This window comes from Pseudophryne corroboree, chromosome 4, assembly GCF_028390025.1.
Source record: "Pseudophryne corroboree isolate aPseCor3 chromosome 4, aPseCor3.hap2, whole genome shotgun sequence".
In the NCBI taxonomy this organism is placed as follows: Eukaryota; Metazoa; Chordata; class Amphibia; order Anura; family Myobatrachidae; genus Pseudophryne; species Pseudophryne corroboree.
In genome coordinates, this window is record NC_086447.1 from 927,914,618 (window position 1) to 927,942,014 (window position 27,397).

At 49.7% G+C, this 27,397-nt stretch overlaps 1 long non-coding RNA gene across 1 annotated transcript in view; it reads left to right on the top strand.

Annotated features, from left to right (window-relative positions):
* Positions 1-3,962: 3,962 nt before the first annotated feature.
* LOC134911905 (uncharacterized) overlaps positions 3,963-27,397 on the top strand; it is a 43,307-nt gene continuing 19,872 nt past the window's right edge. Inside the window, exons 1-2 of the long non-coding RNA XR_010176953.1 lie at positions 3,963-4,024; positions 4,342-4,453. This is a non-coding gene — a long non-coding RNA (uncharacterized LOC134911905). The remainder of the gene's footprint in view (positions 4,025-4,341; positions 4,454-27,397) is intronic.

Genomic DNA, 27,397 nt, shown 5'->3' on the forward strand with positions numbered 1-27,397 from the left:
TGCCTTATCTCCCGTTTTTTTATGTATTTTGGCAGGGGTTAAATGCATCCATATAGCCCAGGAGCTATATGTGATGCATTTTTTGCCATCCAAGGTGTTTATTATTGCGTCTCAGGGCGCCCCCCCCAGCGCCCTGCACCCTCAGTGACCGGAGTGTGAAGTGTGCTGAGAGCAATGGCGCACAGCTGCAGTGCTGTGCGCTACCTTGTTGAAGACAGGACGTCTTCTGCCGCCGATTTTCCGGACCTCTTCTGCCTTCTGGCTCTGTAAGGGGGCCGGCGGCGCGGCTCTGGGACCCATCCAAGCTGGGCCTGTGATCGTCCCTCTGGAGCTAATGTCCAGTAGCCTAAGAAGCCCAATCCACTCTGCACGCAGGTGAGTTCGCTTCTTCTCCCCTTAGTCCCTCGATGCAGTGAGCCTGTTGCCAGCAGGTCTCACTGAAAATAAAAAACCTAAACTAAAACTAAGAAGCTCAGGAGAGCCCCTAGTGTGCAACCTTCTCGTTCGGGCACAGAGATCTAACTGAGGCTTGGAGGGGGGTCATAGAGGGAGGAGCCAGTGCACACCAGATAGTCCTAAAGCTTTCTTTAGATGTGCCCAGTCTCCTGCGGAGCCGCTATTCCCCATGGTCCTTACGGAGTCCCCAGCATCCACTTAGGACGTTAGAGAAATTGGATTTGTCACTGTAACTACACTTAGGTGCCTCACTTTCACTGTATTACGCGCTAATAGCCTCACATGTAACGCGTTTGCATCCTGCTAGAGAAAAGCGCAATATAAATCACATTATCTGACTACAGTCAGGCGGAGCCGCTGCAATCCTGCCATGACGGACAGTAGTCGGCAGCCGGTCAGCCCCATAGGAGACAGGGCAGTTACAGCACAAGTGATGCAGCAAGTGATGGCGATCTATCACAGAACGCTCAGCACACATCTCTCCCCCAGCTCAGCACAGCGCAATGTGTACTGAGCGAGGTGGGGGGGGGGGGGGGCTCACTTCATCCATCGGTGAAGTGAGCGATCTGACTAGACTTACATATAAGCTGTATTGTGTATTGAGAATTGTGGTGCTCTTTGTTACCTATACTCTATTTGTTATTTATTTACTGTAATGCTAAGTTCTGTCTCCCTGTACTGTCCTTTGTACGACGCTGCAAAACACTTATGGCGCCTTATAAATAAAATTTAATAATAAGAATAATTGTACCTGCATGCAGGCTAATATAGCGCTATCGCTATGGGGCATACACACGGAGCGGTGTGCTTCATTTCTAACCAATCTAGTCAGATTGCTTAGAATTTAAGAACACATCGCTATGTGTGTACCCCCCATTAGTATGACTCTGCTCCTAAAAATATGGCATGGTCACTAGTGTAACCCTAGCACCAGGCCTCATATGCAGTAAGTAAAGAAAAAAATGCAGCCTCCTTTACAAAGCACAATGAATAGACTGCAAAATGCCACGTTTCTGCCCATGTGCGCTATGTGCCTATATGTGCCAACCGCACACAACTTTCATTGCATTAAACTTCTCCGGTGTTTGGGCCTGAATCAGAGAAGTACACTAATGCACTTGTGAGCGCGATTTTCTCCGCCCAGAAATGAAAAGATGTCTACCGGAGCTATCGCAACTCATTTGCAACGGTGTACACATACGCAGCCTATACGCAAGAACAAGGAACATCGGGCTTAAGGGTAAACCTATGGATACGTAGACTGGACCCGGCAGCAGCGACGCAGGCGCCATGTTTCTGTACGTTTAAGAGCTTACAGCTAACGTCAGATACAACCACTCCCCAGTACCTCCCCCAAACGGACCCTTCCTGTAATCACTTTGCAACGGAATACTAATTGTGTGTGGGATCGCAGCGGCACCTTGACGCATGCACAATACGATCGTGGCACTTGCGCAGTCTGACCATAATCGCTCAGTAGCGTGGAACATCGGCATTGCATCTATCTCTGAATTAGGCCCTTTAGTCTAACATGCAGTTCACATTAACCTCATTTTAGGCTTATACTAATCCTGCATAAGGAGTGTACGGTCTTTATTGCGTGTATCCGTTCTGGTGTTTACAGCATTAATACTTTACATGAAGTATGCGCAGACCTGCGCTGCTCAGAGGCAACATGAATGAGCAAAAATGCTTTCTTTCATAATAATGGATGAGACTCAATGGCCGCCGGACCTGAGCCGTTACAACCTGCAAAGTACATGTCCTTCTCTTTACGTTACAGCAGGCATTCCCAACCTCAGCCCTCACGGCACACTAACAGGGCAGGTTTTAGGGATATCCAGGCTTCAGCACAGATGGTTAGATCAAAATAACGGAGGTAATAATTAAGGGGGTAATTCATATCTGATCGCTGCTGTGCGTTTTTCGCACAGCAGGCAATCAGGTACTAAATGCGCATGCACCTCAATACGCACGCGTGCCGGACAACAACAAAGGGCATCGCCGGTCAGTGACGGGATGGTGCAAAAAATTCTAATCGCACGGGCGTTCGCAAGGTGACTGACAGGAAGAGGACATTTGTGGGTGGTAACTGACCGTTTACTGGGAGTGTCATGGGAAAACGCAGGCGTGCCCAAGCGTTTTCAGGGAGGGTGTCTGACGTCAGCTCCAGCGCCGATCAGCCTGATGTGATCGCACTGGAGTAAGTCCTGGGCTGTGCACACACTGAATTTTAGCAGCTCGGTGTACACATGGGATCACACACTTGCACGGCAAATATACCATAGAGGCAGTGACTATCTGTACGCAGGACAGCAAAAAACGCAGCCCGGCGATCAGATCTGAATTACCCCCTAAGTCACCTGTGCTCAAGCAAGAACTGAGGTTGGGAACCCCTGCGCCAGAGCAACAGCCCTATTAATTATCCCTATCTCATATCAATAATCTCACTCCACAAAATAGCTACATTTTTGACCACCCCATAATAGTGTATTGGTGCGCTTACTCTCAGCCTCCCCATCGTCTGAAAAAACTCTGCTACTCCGCAAACATTTGTGCGTGTCCAGGAGAACAGTGAGACCGCAGTGGATTCTGGGGTGTTGTGCACTTTGTAAATCTCCTCTGGACTTAGGGGGTCATTCTGACCCGTTCGCTCGCTGCTTTTTATCGCAGCCGAGCGAACGGGTACCCACTGCGCATGCGCCGTAGTGCACCGGCACATGCCAGACGGCCGAAGGCCGTAGCTGGGCTGCGATCGCCTCTGCCTGATTGACAGGCAGGGGCGGTTGCTGGGCGGGAGGGGGCGGAACGGCAGCGTTTGTCCGCCGTTTCATGGGCGTGGTCAGGCCAATGCAGGCGTGGCCGAACCGCACGGGGAGCGGCCCACAGTGGCTGCGTGACGTCATACGCAAACGCTGTGGGCCGGGGAGAGACAAGTAGCTCCCGGCCAGCACGATAAAGCTGCGCTGATCGGGAGCTACTCTTGAAGTGCAAAGGCATCGCCGCTGTGCGATGCCTTTGCACTTCTGCGGGGGGGGGGGGGCGTCGCTGACATGCGGGGCGGACTAGCCTTGTGCTCGGCGTCCCCACACATGTCATCTAGGAATGACCCCCTTAAGGCCTAATTCAGATCTGATCGAAGCAGCAAATTTGTTAGCTAATGGGCAATACCATGTGCACTGCAGGGGGGCAGATGTAACATGTGCAGAGTGAGTTAGATTTGGGTGAGGGGTGTTCAAACTAAAATCTAAATTGCAGTGTAAAAATAAAGCAGCCAGTATTTACCCTGCACAGAAACAAAATAACCCACCAAAATCTAACTCTCTCTGCACATGTTACATCTGCCCCTCCTGCACTGCACATGGTTTTGCCCATTAGCTAACAAATTTGCTGCTGCGATCAGATCTGAATGACCCCCCTAGTTATACTGACAATGGGCGGCTCAGGAGCCAGTTACACTGGTTGCAGCATCACTTATCAGTAACGGTCCCGGATGACACGTGCTACACGATAGTGTTTGTCAATCTCAAGTTGCGTCATGATGTGATTTCGGAGCGTTGGATTACAGGTGACATATTGCATTTATTAACATGGAAGATTGTTGTTTTGTTGTGTGTCGCCTGGTGTGTACCAGGCTTTAGACAACTTAAACACAGCATGAGACAAAATCACATTTTGTTACATGAAACTTTGTCACAAGGCAAAAACTGTTAGTATATCCCAAGGCATTCCACTAACAAGATTCAGAGACGATCATTGTGTATTGAGAAAGCACCACACGTATTCTGTAATAACAGCTGTGTTTGATACACTGTAGTCTGCAGCCTTGTCCACATTGAAGGCGCTTCTATCTGACATTTATATTTTTATTTGTGGTGTTTCTAGGTGCGTCGCGTAGGAGCCGTCTGTAGGAGAGACCCATGTAACCAACAGCGTAACACAGATTGCCGCTGGCTGTGCCTCCCCACTACTCGTCCCGAGGCCACACAACCTAAAGGTGGGTACACACTGAACGGCCGATATATCGCGGGTCCGTCGGCCAGTGTGCACGGGCGATATGTCTGTGAACTCCGTCGTTCACAGACATATCGCGTCGGCCCCGCAGCACAGCCGACAGCCAATATATCTACCGATATATTGGCCGACACACATGCTGCGGCGGCCGGCGGTGATTGGCAGCTGAACTGGGCGGGCGTGTGTACATGGCCGTCCAGTTCATGACGTCAGTCCCCGATGGATCGGGCAGTGTGTATGCTCAACACACTGCTCGATCCGTCCATAGATATAGATCGGCCTCTTCCTGAAAATCAGCATACGGCTGGCTGTGCGACTGCATTTTTTGCACCAGCCTGTCGCTGACTGGTGATGCCTTTGTTGTTTACCGACGCGCGTGCGCATTGCGGTGCATACGCATGCGCAGTCCATTGCTGATCGCCCGCTGTGCAATAAAAAAAATGCACAGCAGCGTTCAGGTCTGAATCCCCCCCATAGTTTCAATATGTGCACATTTACAAAATGAATCTATTTTCACTTTCTAGATGACGCCAGGCGTGCCCCGGTACAGGAATGTCACACGTCTGCTACATACAAATTCCTGTTTAGCTGCAGAACATTAGGTTGTAAACGGAATGATTGTAAAAGGAATGTCCACTATCCCTGCATTTCCTCCTATTCTGAGATAAGATCACCGACATAAAACATTCTGCAGACGCAAGCTCCATCCTAAATTCCTGTGACATGCGATGGGACAGTAGATGTGACCTGGGCGATATGAAGCGTCATCTGATCTCACAACTGACTGGAACGACCGGACTCAGCAAATGCTGTATTCGCTCTACGGGATAGTGCATGATGGGAGCAACTGGGAATATACAGAATATAAAATATGTTTTTACACAAATGCATATAGTATTACACAAGGTCAGTGTCACATAACCCTCTTTACATCCACTAGCAATATACTGGGGGCCATTTATACAGCGCAGAGCATGTGGATGCTTTGGCGCACGTGACCATTACAGATGTGCGTAGGTTATTACTATGAAACAATGAAGGGTAGACGGATATCCACACGCACCGATGTACAATATAATCTATTAAAATGGCTTTATAATGATAAATGTACAGAAACACTTCTCTCACTGTACATAATGAGCAGAAAGTAATAGTAGGGACTAATGGTCCCTACACACTGGGTGATATGAGTGAAAGATATGAACGATCTTGTTCATTAATGAACAAGATACCGTTCATATCTTTCAAAGTGGAGGCACCAGCGATGAACGATGCGCGGCCCCACGCTCGTTCATCGCCGGTGCCCCGTCGCTTGTGCATGCAGCCCAAAATGGACGATCTTGTCCATATTTGCCTGCACTGCTATGTAGCCAGGTGACGGGGTGACTGAGGAACCTTCACTCCCTCCGTCACTGCCCCCCCCACCGGGTCACCCGTCAGCAGTATCCGCCGTCGGGCAGCTCGGCGGCGGATCGCAAAGTGTGTAGGGCCCATAACACTTTGTGCAAAATTACAAGTAACTTCCTGGTGTAGAATCTGCACTGCAATCTCTCTTGGCAGCGTTATATAAGAAAACAGACGGAAACATTAGAAACAACTCAATAAATAGAACAAAGTGCATAAGCTGAATGAACAAGCAAATTTCACTTTCCAGATGATTCCAGGCTCGTCCCTTTACAGGAACAGTCCAATGTTCTTCACATGCTTATTCCTACATGGTTAGGAAATCTTACATTTTAAGGGAAATGTCCAACTAAGATAGACAGGCAAATAGATATTGTAAGCTTACGAGCAGGGCCTTCCTACCTCTATGACTGTTATTACCCAGTTTTGTCTTATCACTGGGGGTAATTCAGACCTGATCGCAGCAGCACATTTGTTAGCAGTTGGGCAAAACCATGTGCACATAGGTGTGCGCATGGGGGGTGCCTGGTGCGCACAGGCATCCCCTAATGTCCGGCACCCCGATCTCACATGCCTGATGCAGCAATCGCCCAGCAGGCTGATTACTGTGCCCTCTACGCCTGGGTTAATCAAGGGTGCCACTGCCACTGGCTTTCAAACTCCCGGCTCCATCTCCATATACAAAAACAGCGTGATGTGATTACGTCATGCTGCTCGCACGCCCACCCGTCACACGCCCACCTCGCTCCTTCTATGCTATGCCAACGCCAGCCACTGATGAGCTGCAGAATGCAGCCAGCGTTCCTCTTATGAAGACAAATTCAATACTGGCAGGCGGTCAGCAGCAGCATTGACACGTCACTCATTTTTCCAGCAGCAGCAGTACTAGTCTGCGACTGTCAGTGTCAGTGAGTGACTTGTAATTAAGCTGCTGCAGCTTGCAGGGGAAAGAGAGGAGGAGCCAGACCAGGCTGAGGAGGAGCAGTGTAACTGCAGTGAGTGCCATCAGGGGTGTTTGTTTGGTGCACACCACAACATCTGCCAATGTACCTACTTTATTAGGATTGGTACAAGTATGGATATTTTATATTGCGTTGATCGTCAATAGATGGTGTTAGACATGCCCAAAAGGCAGTACTAGACACACCCTCTGACGGTGCACCCCCTAATAAAATGTGCTGCGCACGCCTATGCATGTGCACTGCAGGTGGGGCAGATGTAACGTGCAGAGAGAGTTAGATTTGGGTGGGTTATATTGTTTCTGTGCAGGGTAAATACTGGCTGCTTTATTTTTACACTGCAATTTATATTTCAGTTTGAACACACCACACCCAAATCTAACTCTCTCTGCACGTTATATGTGCCCCACCTGCACTGCACATGGGCCCTCATTCCGAGTTGATCGTTCGCTAGCTACTTTTAGCATCCGTGCAAACGCATAATCGCCGCCCACGGGGAGTGTATTTTCACTTTGCAGAAGTGCGAACGCCTGTGCAGCCGCGCGGTAGTAAACACATTTTGTGCAGAACAAGACCAGCCCTGTAGTTACTTATCCTGTGCGACCTTGAAATGCTTCTTACGGAGCCACTCCTTAGTTGTCCGGGCGGTGTGATTGGGGTCATTGTCATGCTGGAAGACCCAGCCACGTTCCATCTTCAATGCTCTTACTGAGGCAAGGAGGTTTTTGCCCAAAATCTCACGATACATGGCCCCATTCATCCTCTCCTTAATACGGATCAGTCATCCTGTCCCCTTTGCAGAAAAGCAGCCCTAAAGCATGGTGTTTTCACCCCCATGCTTCACAGTGGGTATGGTGTTGTTGGGATGCCATTCATCATTCTTCTCCCTCCAAACATGGCGAGTGGAGTTTATACCAAAAAGCTTGATTTTGCTCTAATCTCACCACATTACATTCTCCCAATCCTCCTCTGGATCATCCAGATGGTCACTGGCAAACTTTAGACAGGCCTGGACATGTGCTGGATTAAGCAGGGGGACCTTTCGGGCGCTGCAGGATTTCAATCCATGACGACGTAGTGTGTTAATAATGGTAACCTTTGTGACTGTGGTCCCAGCTCTCTTGAGGTCATTGACCAGGTACCCCGTGTAGTTCTGGGCTGATTCCTCACCATTCTCAAGATCATTGATACCCCACGAGGTGAGATCTTGCATGGGGCCACAGGTCGAGGGAGATTTTCAGTGATCTTGTATTTCTTCCATTTTTTAATAATTGCGCCAACAGTTAATCTCTTCTCACCAAGCTGCTTGCCTATTGTCGAGTAGTTTTTCCCAGCCTTGTGCAGCTCTACAATTTTGTCCCTGGTGTCCTTAGACAGCTCTGTGGTCTTGGCCATGGTGGAGAGGTAGCAGTATGACTGTTTGAGGGTGTGGACAGGTGTCTTTTATACAGATAACCAGTTCAAACAGGTGCCATTAATACAGGTAACGAGTGGAGGATAGAAGAGCTTCTTAAAGAAGAAGTAACAGGTCTGTGAGAGCCAGAAATCTTACTGCTTGGTAGGTGTCCAAATATTTATTTTCCACAAGAATATACAAGAACTTTTTTAAAAATCATACAATGTGATTTCCTGGTTGTTGGTTTTTTTTTCAGATTCTGTCTCTCACAGTTGAAGTGTACCTATGATGGAAATTACAGACCTCTCTCATCTTTTTAAGTGGGTCAACTTGCACAATTGGTGGCTGTCCAAATACTTTTTTGCCCCACTGTAAATCATTATAAAAGAGAAAGGTCTCAACATTACTAGTGCCCTTTTTTCTTCTCTAAGCTGCTCCCAAATGACTTGACAGTCATAAAGATAATAAACATAAAAAATCAAGTAGTACAGGTTATTCAATTAGAGAGCGCTCATCAATTTATTAGTTAACACAATGGTTTAAAATAAAAACATATAACATAATCAAATCAATGGTATTCTGTAGGCCTATTCTCACCATCCACCATTTGTGTTTAATATGCTTCCATCTCGTATGATTTGTTTAGTCTCACAGGTATAATTGGTGTAGATATCCTTATTGCACCAGAGAGTTCTGTTGCCAGCAGTATGCTACCACCTCCCGCTTATAATGCTGTTGGGGATATTCAATTACCCGCACCGACTGTGGGTGTAAAAGTCTCGCCGGGGGGGGGGGGGGTATATAATTAGCCCCGATAAGCCGGCACGTGCCGCGGCATATCAGGGATTTTGTTTCACCTGCCTCTGGCAGACGAAGTAAAATCCCTGATAACAGCCCCGCTATTTCACCTGAAAACACACAAGTTTCACTGAACCTGTGTATTTTTGGGTAAAAATGCACTTTTTAACAGCCGGTCAAATCGAATAGGCCGACCGCAAAACCCGAAGATACATCGGAAAGTTTTACTCCCGATGTCTCTTCGGGGGCTAATTGAATATCCCCCCACAGTGGCTCTTAGCGTCTGGCAGCCGCATCAACTGGAATTATTGCTTTCTTGACTCCAAATGGCTAGTTGGCTGAAGGTATAGATCACAGCATTTTTACTTCAGGTTCCAGAGGAGAGGTTGTAACAGCTCACCGTATCTGTCTTGTACATTGACGGTGGAGCCAAAACTCGGAAGCGTGTAGAGCTGTCGGACGTCCTTAATGTTGTCAAAGTCCTGAAAGCGGGAGGGAGGCCGCGGCTAGTACTCGTCTCCGTCCTGGTTTTGTCTATTACATTGACCATAAATAATATGATTTGGTCATGGTCCACCAATTGATTTCTGCTCCTCATTTATACTTTCTTCAACCACTGTGTAACATTCTCAGTGTTTCCATTCCCTCCATTATTTACAGAAAAACTGGTCTTCACTGTCTCTGCTTTGACTACATTCCCCTTCTCATTGTTCTTTCTTTATTACAGCCACTCCATTCAATACTATTCCTCTGAACAACACTACTGAACAGGAATTATGGCTCCTCGATCCTGTCCCATACCAATCCTCACTGCTAGATCACCCGCCACCCAAATTTCCAGACTACCCACATGCATTCAGAACCCAGCCAACCTGATCCCCATCTCCCCCGTCCCCTCCCTTCTCCTGTGCACTCTGGAATGCTAGATCAATCTGCAACAAGTTGCCAACTATCCACGACCTCTTCATCTCCCACTCTTTTAACCTTCTCGCCATCACTGAAACCTGGCTCTCCTCCTCTGACACCACCTCCCCTGCTGCCCTCTCCTACGGAGGCCTCTCCTTCACCCACACGGTCAGACCTGATGGCCGCCAGAGTGGAGGCGTGGGCATCCTTCTCTCTCCTAACTGCACCTTTCGTGTCATCCCACCTGAGCCCTCCCTCACCTTCTCCACCTTTGAGGTTCACACTATCCGCCTCTTCTACCCCATTCACCTCCATGTGGCAGTGATCTACCGCCCCCCTGGCCTTCTATAACTCTTCCCTTACTGCTGCTCTTGACTCTGTGGCCCCCCTCTCATCTGTCCCCCTCCGCCGCTCCAAACCCCAACCCTGGCACACCAAACTTACACGATTCCTACAAAAATGTTCACGGTCCGCAGAACGCTCCTGGAGGAGATCCCACTCTCTGGCGGACTTTCTCCATTTCAAGTTTATCCTCTCCTCCTATAGCTCTGCTTTCTTTCGCCAAGCAATCCTTTTTCCAAACACTCATCTCTTCTCAGTCCTCCAGTCAACGCCGACTCTTTGAAACTTTCAACACTCTCCTTCGCCCCCCTCCTCCTCCCCTCCCCTCTTCCCTCACTCCCACTGACTTTGCCTCCTTCATCTCCAAAATTGAGGATATTCAAAATGACATCTCCTCCCGTCACCCCTCTGCTGCCCCCCTGCTCCCACCATCCCTCCCGTCCATCTATCCCACCCTGTCCTGCTTCCGTCCCACCTCAGACAAGGAAGTCCACTCCCTCATCTTATACTCTCCCCCCACAACTTGCCACTTGGACCCCCTCCCCTCCCGTCTTCTCCGCTCCCTCCCCCCCACTGCCTGCTCCCACCTTGCTCACCTCTTTAACCTATCGCTCTCTACTGGCATCTTTCCCTCACCATTCAAACATGCTCTGGTGTCCCCTATTCTCAAAAAAGCCAACCTCGACCCTTCATCACTCACTAGCTACCGCCCCATCTCTCTTCTCCCTTTCGCCTCCAAACTACTTGAACGACTGGTCTGGTCTACAGCCGTCTCACAAGCTACCTCTCTGACCACTCCATCCTTGATCCACTACAATCTGGCTTTCACCCACTCCACTCCACCGAGACTGCCCTGGTGAAAGTCACCAGTGACCTGCTTTCGGACAAATCCAAGGGCCACTTCTCTTTGCTCATCCTTCTGGACCTCTCTGCTGCCTTTGACACCGTGGATCACCCTCTCCTCCTCCACACACTCCAAAATGTTGGCCTCTCTAGCACCGTCCTTGACTGGTTTACCTCATACCTCACTAACCGCTCCTTCTCTGTGTCTGCCTCCGGAACTACCTCACACCCTTCCATCCTTCCTGTTGGTGTCCCTCAAGGTTCTGTCCTAGGCCCCATTCTGTTCTCCCTGTACACCTCTTCCCTGGGTGCGCTCATTAACTCCTTTGGCCTTCAATACCACCTCTATGCTGATGACACACAACTCTACCTCTCCTCTCCTGATCTGTCCCCCTCTGTCCTCTCTCAGGTCTCCAGCTGCCTCTCTGCCATCTCTTCCTGGATGTCTTAACGCTCTCTGAAGCTCAACATGGATAAAACTGAACTTATTATCTTTCCCCCAGCCAGAGCAACACCCCCTACAAATATCTCTATCACTGTTGACAACACTATCATCTCCCCCGTTCCCCAACTCCGCTGCCTGGGCGTCACTCTTGACTCCTCCCTCTCCTTTGCACCCTACATCCAAGCTCTGGCGCAATCTTGTCGGTTCCAGCTACGCAACATTGCTCGCATCAGGCCATTTCTCTCCCAGAGTGCAACTAAACTTATCATCCACTCACTGGTCATCTCACGACTCGACTACTGCAATGTGCTCCTCACTGGCCTCACTTGCTCCCACATCGCTCCCCTCCAATCTGTCCTCAACTCCGCAGCTAGGCTCATCTTCCTCTCCCGCCGCTCCACTTCTGCCACTCCCCTTCGACAAAATCTATACTGGCTCCCATTCCCCTACAGAATCCTCTTCAAACTCCTCACCCTCACATACAAGGCCATCTCTAATTCCACTGCTCCCTACATCTCCAACCTCCTCTCCCTTCATACACCCTCCCGCCCACTACGGTCGGCTGATGACCGTCGCCTCTCCTCTGCTGTGGTCACTGCTTCCCATGCACGAGTCCAGGATTTTGCCCATGCTGCACCCCTTCAGTGGAATGCGCTCCCCCGCTCCATTAGACTCTCCCCGACCTTGCAAAGCTTCAAACGGGCACTGAAAACCCACCTATTTATCAAAGCGTACCCCTCCAATGCATAACCTAGTCCGTAGGCTGCTCCTCCATCCCCCTGCCCCATGCCTTGGACATCTCTGCTTTGCTCGCATACCACCATCAGGCTTCTACCTGCTTGCTTGCACCTCATGTCATCTGTCTGTTGCTCCTCCCCACTAGATTGTTAGCTCTTCAGAGCAGGGCCCTCTTTCCTCTTATCTAAACCCTCTTCTTGACACATTTCACTCAGCGACCATCTTTACCTGCTTTTTCTCGTGCTGGTAAATGGCCCCTCTCTATCTATGGCCGCCAGCCCCAAGTAGTACAATGATTACTCCTTCGCTACTTACATCTAAGCTGTATTATGTTTTGAGAATTGTGGTGCTCTTTGTTACCTGCACTCCATTTTTGTTATTTATTTACTGTTATGCTAAGTTTTGTCTCCCTGTACTGTCCTTTGTACGGCGCTGCAAAACACTTGTGGCGCCCTATAAATAAGAATTTACTTACCGATAATTCTATTTCTCATAGTCCGTAGTGGATGCTGGGGACTCCGAAAGGACCATGGGGGATAGCGGCTCCGCAGGAAACTGGGCACAAAGTAAAAGCTTTAGGACTAGCTGGTGTGCACTGGCTCCTCCCCCTATGACCCTCCTCCAAGCCTCAGTTAGGATACTGTGCCCGGACGAGCGTACACAATAAGGAAGGATTTTGAATCCCGGGTAAGACTCATTACCAGCCACACCAATCACACCGTACAACTTGTGATCTGAACCCAGTTAACAGCATGATAACAGAAGGAGCCTCTGAAAAGATGGCTCACAACAACAATAACCCGACTTTTGTAACAATAACTATGTACAAGTAATGCAGACAATCCGCACTTGGGATGGGCGCCCAGCATCCACTACGGACTATGAGAAATAGAATTATCGGTAAGTAAATTCTTATTTTCTCTAACGTCCTAGTGGATGCTGGGGACTCCGAAAGGACCATGGGGATTATACCAAAGCTCCCAAACGAGCGGGAGAGTGCGGATGACTCTGCAGCACCTAATGAGAGAACTCCAGGTCCTCCTCAGCCAGGGTATCAAATTTGTAGAATTTAGCAAACGTGTTTGCCCCTGACCAAGTAGCTGCTCGGCAAAGTTGTAAAGCCGAGACCCCTCGGGCAGCCGCCCAAGATGAGCCCACTTTCCGTGTGGAATGGGCTTTTACAGATTTTGGCTGTGGCAGGCCTGCCACAGAATGTGCAAGCTGAATTGTACTACAAATCCAACGAGCAATCGTCTGCTTAGAAGCAGGAGCACCCAGCTTGTTGGGTGCATACAGGATAAACAGCGAGTCAGATTTTCTGACTCCAGCCGTCCTGGAAACATATATTTTCAGGGCCCTGACTACGTCCAGCAACTTGGAATCCTCCAAGTCCCTAGTAGCCGCAGGCACCACGATAGGTTGGTTTAAGTGAAATGCTGAAACCACCTTAGGGAGAAATTGAGGACGAGTCCTCAATTCTGCCCTGTCCGTATGAAAAATGAGGTAAGGGCTTTTATAGGATAAAGCCGCCAATTCTGATACACGCCTGGCTGAAGCCAGGGCTAACAGCATTACCACTTTCCAAGTGAGATATTTCAAGTCCACAGTGGTGAGTGGTTCAAACCAATGTGATTTTAGGAATCCCAACACTACATTGAGATCCCAAGGTGCCACTGGAGGCACAAAAGGAGGCTGTATATGCAGTACTCCCTTGACAAACGTCTGAACTTCAGGTACAGAAGCTAGTTCTTTTTGGAAGAATATCGACAGGGCCGAAATTTGAACCTTAATGGACCCTAATTTGAGGCCCATAGACAGTCCTGTTTGCAGGAAATGCAGGAATCGACCCAGTTGAAATTCCTCCGTAGGGGCCTTCCTGGCCTCGCACCACGCAACATATTTACGCCAAATACGGTGATAATGTTGTACGGTTACATCCTTCCTGGCTTTGATCAGGGTAGGGATGACTTCATCCGGAATGCCTTTTTCCTTCAGGATCCGGCGTTCAACCGCCATGCCGTCAAACGCAGCCGCGGTAAGTCTTGGAACAGACATGGTCCCTGCTGGAGCAGGTCCTGTCTTAGAGGTAGAGGCCACGGGTCTTCCGTGAGCATCTCTTGAATTTCCGGGTACCAAGTCCTTCTTGGCCAATCCGGAGCCACGAGTATAGTCTTTACTCCTCTCCTTCTTATGATTCTCAGTACTTTTGGTATGAGAGGAAGAGGAGGGAACACATACACTGACCGGTACACCCACGGTGTTACCAGAGCGTCCACTATTGCCTGAGGGTCCCTTGACCTGGAACAATATCTGTCCAGTTTTTTGTTGAGGCGAGACGCCATCATGTCCACCTTTGGTTTTTCCCAACGGTTTACAATCATGTGGAAGACTTCTGGGTGAAGTCCCCACTCCCCCGGGTGAAGATCGTGTCTGCTGAGGAAGTCTGCTTCCCAGTTGTCCACTCCCGGAATGAACACTGCTGACAGTGCTATCACATGATTTTCCGCCCAGCGAAGAATCCTTGCCACTTCCGTCATTGCCCTCCTGCTTCTTGTGCCGCCCTGTCTGTTTACGTGGGCGACTGCCGTGATGTTGTCCGACTGGATCAATACTGGCTGACCCTGAAGCAGAGGCCTTGCCTGACTTAGGGCATTGTAAATGGCCCTTAGTTCCAGGATATTTATGTGAAGTGACGTTTCCATGCTTGACCACAAGCCCTGGAATTTTTTTTTTCTTTTTTCCCTGTGTGACTGCTCCCCAGCCTCTCAGGCTGGCATCCGTGGTCACCAGGACCCAATCCTGAATGCCGAATCTGCGGCCCTCTAGGAGATGAGCACTCTGTAACCACCACAGGAGAGACACCCTTGTCCTTGGAGACAGGGTTATCCGCTGATGCATTTGAAGATGCGATCCGGACCATTTGTCTAGCAGATCCAACTGAAAAGTTCTTGCGTGGAATCTGCCGAATGGAATCGCTTCGTAAGAAGCCACCATCTTTCCCAGGACCCTTGTGCACTGATGCACTGACACCTGGCCTGGTCTTAGGAGTTTCCTGACTAGGTCGGATAACTCCCTGGCTTTCTCTTCCGGGAGAAACACCTTTTTCTGTACTGTGTCCAGAATCATCCCTAGGAACAGCAGACGTGTCGTCGGAATCAGCTGCGATTTTGGAATATTTAGAATCCATCCGTGCTGTCGTAGTACTATTTGCGATAGTGCTACTCCGACCTCTAACTGTTCTCTGGACCGTGCCCTTATCAGGAGATCGTCCAAGTAAGGGATAATTAAGACGCCTTTTCTTCGAAGAAGAATCATCATTTCGGCCATTACCTTGGTAAAGACCCGGGGTGCCGTGGACAATCCAAACGGCAGCGTCTGAAACTGATAGTGACAGTTCTGTACCACAAACCTGAGGTACCCTTGGTGAGAAGGGCAAATTGGGACATGGAGGTAAGCATCCTTGATGTCCAGAGACACCATGTAGTCCCCTTCTTCCAGGTTCGCTATCACTGCTCTGAGTGACTCCATCTTGAACTTGAACCTTTTTATGTAAGTGTTCAAGGCTTTCAGATTTAAAATGGGTCTCACCGAGCCGTCCGGCTTCGGTACCACAAACAGCGTGGAGTAATACCCCTTTCCCTGTTGTAGGAGGGGTACCTTGATTATCACTTGCTGGGAATACAGCTTGTGAATGGCTTCCAATACCGCCTCCCTGTCGGGGGTAGACGTTGGTAAAGCAGACTTCAAGAACCGGCGAGGGGGAGACGTCTCGAATTCCAATTTGTACCCCTGAGATACTACCTGCAGGATCCAGGGGTCCACTTGCGAGTGAGCCCACTGCGCGCTGAAATTCTTGAGACGGGCCCCCACCGTGCCTGAGTCCGCTTGTAAGGCCCCAGCGTCATGCTGAGGACTTGGCAGAAGCGGGGGAGGGCTTCTGGTCGTGGGAAGAAGCTGTCTGTTGCAGTCTTTTTCCCCTTCCTCTGCCCCGGGGCAGATATGAGTGGCCTTTTGCCCGCTTGCCCTTATGGGGACGAAAGGACTGAGCCTGAAAAGGCGGTATCTTTTTCTGCTGCGAGGTGACTTGGGGTAAAAAGGTGGATTTCCCAGCCGTTGCCGTGGCCACCAGGTCCGATAGACCGCCCCCAAATAACTCCTCCCCTTTATACGGCAATACTTCCATATGCCGTTTGGAATCCGCATCCCCTGACCACTGTCGCGTCCATAATCCTCTTCTGGCAGAAATGGACATCGCACCTACTCTTGATGCCAGAGTGCAAATGTCTCTCTGTGCATCTCGCATATATAGGAATGCATCCTTTAAATGCTCTATAGTCAATAATATATTGTCCCTGTCCAGGGTATCAATATTTTCAGTCAGGGAATCCGACCAAGCCACCCCAGCACTGCACATCCAGGCTGAGGCGATTGCTGGTCGCAGTATAACACCAGTATGTGTGTATATACTTTTAAGGATATTTTCCAGCCTCCTATCTGCTGGCTCCTTAAGGGCGGCCGTTTCTGGAGACGGTAACGCCACTTGTTTTGATAAGCGTGTGAGTGCCTTATCCACCCTAGGGGGTGTTTCCCAACGAGCCCTAACCTCTGGTGGGAAGGGATATAGTGCCAATAATTTTTTAGAAATTAGCAGTTTTCTGTCGGGGGTAACCCACGCTTCATCACACACTTCATTCAAGTCATCTGATTCAGGAAAAACTACGGGTAGTTTTTTCACACCCCACATAATACCCCTTTTTGTGGTACTTGCAGTATCAGAGATGTGCAAAACCTCCTTCATTGCCGTGATCATGTAACGTGTGGCCCTACTGGAAAATACGTTTGTTTCTTCACCGTCGACACTGGAGTCAGTGTCTGTGTCTGGGTCCGTGTCGACCCACTGAGGTAACGGGCGTTTAATAGCCCCTGACGGTGTTTGAGACGCCTGGACAGGCACTAACTGAGCTGCCGGCTGTCTCATGTCGTCAACAGTTTTCTGTAACGTGCCGACACTGTCACGTAATTCCTTAATTACGGCCATCCATTCAGGTGTCGACTCCCTAGGGGGTGACATCACCATTATAGGCAATTGCTCCGCCTCCACATCATTTTCCTCCTCATACATGTCGACACACACGTACCGACACCCAGCACACACACAGGGAATGCTCTGATAGAGGACAGGACCCACTTAGCCCTTTGGGGAGACAGAGGGAGAGTTTGCCAGCACACACCAGAGCGCTATATATGTATAGGGACAACCTTACAATAAGTGTCTATCCCTTATAGCTGCTTATATCTGTTATTTTGCCAAATAAGTGCCCCCCTCTCTTTTTTACCCTGTTTCTGTAGTTGCAGGATGCAGGGGAGATTCTGGGAGCCTTCCTACCAGCGGAGCTGTGTGGGAAAAATGGCGCTGTGTGCTGAGGAGATAGGCCCCGCCCCCTTCACGGCGGGCTCTTCTCCCGCTTTTTTCTGGAAAACTGGCAGGAGTTAAATACATCCATATAGCCCAGGAGCTATATGTGATGTATTTTTCGCCAACTAAGGTAAATTCATTGCTTCCCAGGACGCCCCCCCCCCCCAGCGTCCTGCACCCTCAGTGACCGGAGTGTGAAGTGTGCTGAGAGCAATGGCGCACAGCTGCAGTGCTGTGCGCTACCTTATGAAGACAGGAAAGTCTTCTGCCGCCGATTTATGGACCTCTTCTTGCTTCAGCATCTGTAAGGGGGCCGGCGGCGCGGCTCCGGGACCCATCCATGGCTGGGCCTGTGATCGTCCCTCTGGAGCTAATGTCCAGTAGCCTAAGAAACCCAATCCACTCTGCACGCAGGTGAGTTCGTTTCTCTCCCCTAAGTCCCTCGATGCAGTGAGCCCGTTGCCAGCAGGTGTCACTGAAAATAAAAAACCTATTTAAACTTTTACTCTAAGCAGCTCAGGAGAGCCACCTAGATTGCACCCTGCTCGTTCGGGCACAAAATCTTAACTGAGGCTTGGAGGAGGGTCATAGGGGGAGGAGCCAGTGCACACCAGCTAGTCCTAAAGCTTTTACTTTGTGCCCAGTCTCCTGCGGAGCCGCTATCCCCCATGGTCCTTTCGGAGTCCCCAGCATCCACTAGGACGTTAGAGAAAATAAAATGTAATAGTAATAATAATAAGGCACCCCAGGGTGCCACGGCACACAGTTTGAGAACCTTTGGAGTAACCTGTACTACTCAATTTTTTATGTCAGTGTGTACCCAGCATAACTGGTAATCTAGAATCATCGGGAGCTCTCAGAAATATAAGATGTCAATGCTACAGATTTTTCATAGAGGAAAACTGTGACTTTCCTGGAAATTCAGACACATGAGGACTTTAAAGGGTCGCTAACACTGGAGGCATGCTGTGACTTGCAGTCCCACATGAAGAGAGATACAGCTCTCTGGTGTAAACCGTGCACTAGTCGCATAGGAGCGGATTCCAAGTCGCACAAAAGAGCAAATGGTGCATCTAGTGATTTTTAGCAAATAGCACGTGCAGCACCAGCAGCACTACGATGGAGGATTCACACCCAGCTGGTTCTCACTGTCCATGAAATGGGGTGTCAAATGGGCGGCCACTTTTTGGAGGTAAGCATGCGATCCGTTTTATCTGAGACTCATGAGCGTGTAGCCAGACATACGTTATATTGTAATGTGTGCGTATGGCGAAGAGATCTCTGGCAGCCGGCATGGAGTAACCACCAATTCTGATGGCGGCTGTGGCGGCAGAAACACTGGGAGGTGCCCCACTAAGCATGAAGCCGTATGGATACCTGCATTATAATCTGTCTGCCGTGGCCATGTCTGGAATCAGGTCCATAACAATCATATAAATACACAAGGGACTCTACCAATTATTATTTGGGAGATATACCTAGAAAATGCACATTTTTGGGATGATACCAACAAATAATAAGCAACCCCAGAACGTATCTATGGGAAACCGCTGCAGATATTGGAGATATCCGCTGCTTTCCCGTTTCAACCGCAAAAGCAGCCCCTATAGGAACCTACAGGGATCCGGCGCTCGCCGCTCAACTGTGCGCAACAGGGCGGTGGCCCGGACATATGACAGTGACCAATAATGTGATCACTTAACGTTACAGGGAAGGAAGTGATCAATGATACGCGCTGGCGGCACTTACTTTCTTACTGCCGCAAATAGCAGCGATAATAAGAATTTACTTACCGATAATTCTATTTCTCGTAGTCCGTAGTGGATGCTGGGGACTCCGTCAGGACCATGGGGATTAGCGGCTCCGCAGGAGACAGGGCACAAAAGTAAAAGCTTTAGGACTAGGTGGTGTGCACTGCCTCCTCCCCCTATGACCCTCCTCCAAGCCTCAGTTAGGATACTGTGCCCGGACGAGCGTACACAATAAGGAAAGATTTTGAATCCCGGGTAAGACTCATACCAGCCACACCAATCACACTGTACAACTTGTGATCTGAACCCAGTTAACAGCATGATAACAGAGGAGCCTCTGAAAAGATGGCTCACAACAATAATAACCCGATTTTTGTAACAATAACTATGTACAAGTATTGCAGACAATCCGCACTTGGGATGGGCGCCCAGCATCCACTACGGACTACGAGAAATATAATTATCGGTAAGTAAATTCTTATTTTCTCTGACGTCCTAAGTGGATGCTGGGGACTCCGTCAGGACCATGGGGATTATACCAAAGCTCCCAAACGGGCGGGAGAGTGCGGATGACTCTGCAGCACCTAATGAGAGAACTCCAGGTCCTCCTCAGCCAGGGTATCAAATTTGTAGAATTTAGCAAACGTGTTTGCCCCTGACCAAGTAGCAGCTCGGCAAAGTTGTAAAGCCGAGACCCCTCGGGCAGCCGCCCAAGATGAGCCCACCTTCCTTGTGGAATGGGAATTTACAGATTTTGGCTGTGGCAGGCCTGCCACAGAATGTGCAAGCTGAATTGTACTACAAATCCAACGAGCAATTGTCTGCTTAGAAGCAGGAGCACCCAGCTTGTTGGGTGCATACAGGAAAAACAGCGAGTCAGTTTTCCTGACTCCAGCCGTCCTGGAAATATATATTTTCAGGGCCCTGACAACGTCTAGCAACTTGGAGTCCTCCAAGCCCCTAGTAGCCGCAGGCACCACAATAGGTTGGTTCAGGTGAAACGCTGACACCACCTTAGGGAGAAACTGGGGACGAGTCCGCAGTTCTGCCCTGTCCGAATGTCTTATAATTCTCAGTACCTTGGGTATGAGAGGAAGAGGAGGGAACACATACACTGACTGGTACACCCACGGTGTTACCAGAGCGTCCACAGCTATTGCCTGAGGGTCCTTTGACCTGGCGCAATACCTGTCCAGTTTTTTGTTGAGGCGGGACGCCATCATGTCCACCTTTGGTTTTTCCCAACGGTTCACAATCATGTGGAAGACTTCCGTGTGAAGTCCCCACTCTCCCGGGTGGAGGTCGTGCCTGCTGAGGAAGTCTGCTTCCCAGTTGTCCACTCCCGGAATGAACACTGCTGACAGTGCTATCACATGATTTTCCGCCCAGCGAAGAATCCTTGCAGCTTCTGCCATTGCCCTCCTGCTTCTTGTGCCGCCCTGTCTGTTTACGTGGGCGACTGCCGTGATGTTGTCCGACTGGATCAGCACCGGCTGACCTTGAAGCAGAGGTCTTGCTAGGCATAGAGCATTGTAAATTGCCCTTAGCTCCAGTATATTTATGTGGAGAGAAGTCTCTAGACTTGACCACGTTCCCTGGAAATTTCTTCCCTGTGTGACTGCTCCCCAGCCTCTCAGGCTGGCATCCGTGGTCACCAGGATCCAATCCTGAATGCCGAATCTGCGGCCCTCTAGTAGATGAGCACTCTGCAGCCACCACAGAAGAGACACCCTTGTCCTTGGAGACAGGGTTATCCGCTGATGCATCTGAAGATGCGATCCGGACCATTTGTCCAGCAGATCCCACTGAAAAGTTCTTGCGTGAAATCTGCCGGATGGAATCGCTTCGTAAGAAGCCACCATTTTTCCCAGGACCCTTGTGCAATGATGCACTGACACTTTTCCTGGTTTTAGGAGGTTCCTGACTAGCTCGGATAACTCCCTGGCTTTCTCCTCCGGGAGAAACACCTTTTTCTGGACTGTGTCCAGAATCATCCCTAGGAACAGCAGACGTGTCGTCGGGATCAGCTGCGATTTTGGAATATTTAGAATCCACCCGTGCTGTTGTAGCAGTACCCGAGATAGTGCTACTCCGACCTCCAACTGTTCCCTGGACTTTGCCCTTATCAGGAGATCGTCCAAGTAAGGGATAATTAAGACGCCTTTTCTTCGAAGAAGAATCATCATTTCGGCCATTACCTTGGTAAAGACCCGGGGTGCCGTGGACAATCCAAACGGCAGCGTCTGAAACTGATAATGACAGTTCTGTACTACGAACCTGAGGTACCCTTGGTGAGAAGGGCAAATTGAGACATGAAGGTAAGCATCCTTGATGTCCAGGGACACCATATAGTCCCCTTCTTCCAGGTTCGCTATCACTGCTCTGAGTGACTCCATCTTGAATTTGAACCTTTGTATGTAAGTGTTCAAAGATTTCAGATTTAGAATAGGTCTCATCGAGCCGTCTGGCTTCGGTACCACAAATAGTGTGGAATAATACCCCTTTCCCTGTTGTAGGAGGGGTACTTTGATTATCACCTGCTGGGAATACAGCTTGTGAATTGCTTCCAATACTGCCTCCCTGTCGGAGGGAGACGTTGGTAAAGCAGACTTCAGGAACCTGCGAGGGGGAGACGTCTCGAATTCCAATCTGTACCCCTGGGATACTACCTGTAGGATCCAGGGGTCCACTTGCGAGTGAGCCCACTGCGCACTGAAACTCTTGAGACGACCCCCCACCGCACCTGAGTCCGCTTGTAAGGCCCCAGCGTCATGCTGAGGACTTGGCAGAAGCGGTGGAGGGCTTCTGTTCCTGGGAAGAGGCTGTCTGCTGCAGTCTTTTTCCCTTTCCTCTACCCCGGGGCAGATATGACTGGCCTTTTGCCCGCTTGCCCTTATGGGGACGAAAGGACTGAGGCTGAAAAGACGGTGTCTTTTTCTGCTGAGAGGTGAGTTGGGGTAAAAAGGTGGATTTTCCAGCTGTTGCCGTGGCCACCAGGTCCGAAAGACCGACCCCAAATAACTCCTCCCCTTTATACGGCAATACTTCCATATGCCGTTTGGAATCCGCATCACCTGACCACTGTCGTGTCCATAAACATCTTCTGGCAGAAATGGACATCGCACTTACTCTTGATGCCAGGGTGCAAATATCCCTCTGTGCATCACGCATATATAGAAACGCATCTTTTAAACGCTCTATAGTCAATAAAATACTGTCCCTGTCCAGGGTATCAATATTTTCAGTCAGGGACTCCGACCACGCCACCCCAGCGCTGCACATCCAGGCTGAGGCAATCGCTGGTCGCAGTATAACACCAGTATGTGTGTATATACTTTTTAGGACATTTTCCAGCTTCCTATCAACTGGCTCCTTTAGGGCGGCCGTATCAGGAGACGGTAACGCCACTTGTTTTGATAAGCGTGTGAGTGCCTTATCCACCCTAGGGGGTGTTTCCCAACGCGCCCTAACTTCTGGCGGGAAAGGGTATAATGCCAATAATTTCTTAGATATCAGCAATTTTTTATCGGGGGAGACCCACGCATCATCACACACTTCATTTAATTCTTCTGATTCAGGAAAAACTACGGGTAGTTTTTTCACACCCCACATAATACCCTTTTTTGTGGTACTTGTAGTATCAGAAATATGCAAAGCCTCCTTCATTGCCGTGATCATGTAACGTGTGGCCCTACTGGAAAATACGTTTGTTTCTTCACCGTCGACACTGGAGTCAGTGTCTGTGTCGACCGACTGAGGTAATGGGCGCTTTAGAGCCCCTGACGGTGTTTGAGACGCCTGGACAGGCACTAACTGACTTGCCGGCTGTCTCATGTCGTCAACAGTTTTTTGTAAAGTGCTGACACTATCACGTAATTCCTTAAATAAGACCATCCAGTCAGGTGTCGACTCCCTAGGGGGTGACATCACTAATACAGGCAATTGCTCCGCCTCCACACCATTTTCCTCCTCATACATGTCGACACACGCGTACCGACACACAGCACACACACAGGGAATGCTCTGATAGAGGACAGGACCCCACTAGCCCTTTGGGGAGACAGAGGGAGAGTTTGCCAGCACACACCAGAGCGCTATATATGTATAGGGACAACCTTATAAATAAGTGTTTCTCCCTTATAGCTGCTATATATGTTTTTATATGCCAAATTAGTGCCCCCCCCTCTCTTTTTTACCCTGTTTCTGTAGTGCAGGACTGCAGGGGAGAGTCAGGGAGACGTCCTTCCAGCGGAGCTGTGAGGGAAAATGGCGCTTGTGTGCTGAGGAGATAGGCTCCGCCCCCTTCACGGCGGCCTTTCTCCCGCTTTTTATGAGGTAAAATGGCAGGGGTTAAATACATCCATATAGCCCAGGAGCTATATGTGATGTATTTTTTTACCATAAATAGTGTTTTCATTGCGTCTCAGGGCGCCCCCCCCCCCCCAGCGCCCTGCACCCTCAGTGACCGGAGTGTGAAGTGTGCTGAGAGCAATGGCGCACAGCTGCAGTGCTGTGCGCTACCTTTCTTGAAGACAAGATGCCTTCTGCCGCCGATTTCTGGACCTCTTCACTCTTCTGGCTCTGTAAGGGGGCCGGCGGCGCGGCTCAGGGACCCATCCATGGCTGGGCCTGTGATCGTCCCTCTGGAGCTAATGTCCAGTAGCCAAGAAGCCCAATCCACTCTGCACGCAGGTGAGTTCGCTTCTTCTCCCCTTAGTCCCTCGATGCAGTGAGCCTGTTGCCAGCAGGACTCACTGAAAATAAAAAAACCTAAGTCTATACTTTTATTCTAAGCAGCTCAGGAGAGCCACCTAGATTGCACCCTTCTCGGCCGGGCACAAAAACCTAACTGAGGCTTGGAGGAGGGTCATAGGGGGAGGAGCCAGTGCACACCACCTAGTCCTAAAGCTTTTACTTTTGTGCCCTGTCTCCTGCGGAGCCGCTAATCCCCATGGTCCTGACGGAGTCCCCAGCATCCACTTAGGACGTCAGAGAAAATAAATTGTAATTATTGCTGCAACATCTGGCGATACATGGCCATGGCCGGCCCAGGAATAAATATATATATATATATATATATATAGATATATACACATATATAGATATATACACACATATACGTTTCCCGCCAGCCTTTGCTATGACAGCCTAGCACTCTGCGGGAATCTCCGGTAGTTTCGGTAACCCGGGCGCTTCCAGTAAACAGCAGCATCACCCGGCAGCTCCTCATTATCCCGCCTCACCACCCTATCCCGGATCAGTGACAGGAGAGAGGGGAGGGGGAAGGGGGGGGCGTTACCCTGGTAACCAGATGCGCTCATCACAACACCGCAGCTGGGGATGACGTCACCTCCACAGGGAGAGAGCGTGTGAGAGTGGTAGCGGTCACGTGCCGGGGGAGCCGATGACGCGTTCCCCCCGGCCCCTCCCACTCCTTCTCCCTCCCTGACCTCTTCAGCGCGCTCAGTGACGTCGCCGGGGGATCGGTTTTTCAGGACGCCGCTTTCACCCCTCCGCTGATGCGCATGCGCGCCGCGGCTTCCTCTGTGCCAGCGTCACGTGATGCGCCTGTCTGCTTCCCGGAAAGTGACGTGTCTCTCGGGGGAGGGGGCTCCAGAAGGTTCGGCGGGCTGGTCACGTTGCTTAACCCTTTCACCTCAGGCTCAGACACTGGCTCAGTCATATACAGATATACAGTACTTGTGTCATCTAGTTGTTACTCTTTTGTGTGTGTGTCATATGCTTTTTATATATATATATAATTTATATGACATCACTGCATAGGCACACGTCATACATACATTTATACACACATGGGGGGAGATTCAAATATTTGAAAAGTCAGTTGGGAGTCTGTTTTTCCTATCTAATAGGCAGACACCCAACCGACTTTTCACACATTTGAATCTCCCCCATTATATGCACATATATATATATATATATATATATATATATATATATATTTCTCTGACGTCCTAAGTGGATGCTGGGGACTCCGTCAGGACCATGGGGAATAGCGGCTCCGCAGGAGACAGGGCACAAAACTAAAGCTTTAGGATCAGGTGGTGTGTACTGGCTCCTCCCCCTATGACCCTCCTCCAAGCCTCAGTTAGGTTTTTGTGCCCGTCCGAGCAGGGTGCAATCTAGGTGGCTCTCTTAAGGAGCTGCTTAGAAAAAGTTTTTAGGTTTTTTATTTTCAGTGAGTCCTGCTGGCAACAGGCTCACTGCATCGAGGGACTTAGGGGAGAGAAGTTCAACTCACCTGCGTGCAGGATGGATTGGCTTCTTAGGCTACTGGACACCATTAGCTCCAGAGGGAGTCGGAACACAGGTCTCACCCTGGGGTTCGTCCCGGAGCCGCGCCGCCGACTCCCCTTGCAGATGCTGAAGATTGAAGGTCCAGAAACCGGCGGCAGAAGGCTCTTCAGTCTTCTTGAAGGTAGCGCACAGCACTGCAGCTGTGCGCCATTGTTTGTCACACACTTCTCACCAACGGTCACGGAGGGTGCAGGGCGCTGCTGGGGGCGCCCTGGGCAGCAATGTAAATACCTTTTATGGCTAAAAAATACATCACATATAGCCCTTGAGGCTATATGGATGTATTTAACCCCTGCCAGATATTACAAACTACGGGAGAAAAGCCCGCCGGAATAGGGGGCGGGGCTTATTCTCCTCAGCACACAGCGCCATTTTCCTGCTCAGCTCCGCTGTGAGGAAGGCTCCCAGGACTCTCCCCTGCACTGCACTACAGAAACAGGGTAAAACAGAGAGGGGGGGCACTTTTTTGGCGATATTTTATATATTTAAGCTGCTATAAGGATACAACACTTATATAAGGTTGTTCCCATATATATTATAGCGCTTGGGTGTGTGCTGGCAAACTCTCCCTCTGTCTCCCCAAAGGGCTAGTGGGGTCCTGTCTTCGATAAGAGCATTCCCTGTGTGTCTGCTGTGTGTCGGTACGTGTGTGTCGACATGTATGAGGACGATGTTGGTGTGGAGGCAGAGCAATTGCCGGTAATGGTGATGTCACCCCCCAGGGAGTCGACACCGGAATGGATGGCTTTGTTTATGGAATTACGTGATAATGTCAGCACATTACAAAAATCAGTTGACGACATGAGACGGCCGGAAAACCAGTTGGTACCTGCCCAGACGTCTCAGACACCGTCAGGGGCTGTAAAACGCCCTTTACCTCAGTCGGTCGACACAGACCCAGACACGGACACTGAATCTAGTGTCGACGGTGAAGAAACAAACGTATTTTCAAGTAGAGCCACACGTTATATGATCACGGCAATGAAGGAGGCTTTGCATATCTCTGATACTGCAAGTACCACAAAAAGGGGTATTATGTGGGGGGTGAAAAAACTACCTGTAGTTTTTCCTGAATCAGAGGAATTGAATGATGTATGTGATGAAGCGTGGGTTAACCCAGATAGAAAAGTGCTAATTTCAAAAAAGTTATTGGCATTATACCCTTTCCCGCCAGAGGTTAGGGCGCGCTGGGAAACACCCCCTAGGGTGGATAAGGCGCTCACACGCTTATCAAAACAAGTGGCGTTACCGTCTCCTGATACGGCCGCCCTCAAGGATCCAGCTGATAGGAGGCTGGAAACTACCCTAAAGAGTATATACACACATTCTGGTGTTATACTGCGACCAGCCATCGCCTCAGCCTGGATGTGCAGTGCTGGGGTGGTCTGGTCGGATTCCCTGACTGAAAATATTGATACCCTGGATAGGGACAGTATTTTATTGACTATAGAGCAGGGGTGGCCAACCAGTCAGTGACAAAGAGCCAAAAAATCTTGTTAGGTACATCAAAGAGCCGACATTGAGCCGATGGCACACATGCAAAAATGGAATGTGGCCTTGTGCCTGCTAGACCACACCCCTGGTATAAAATACATTGAAAAAGCCAAAACG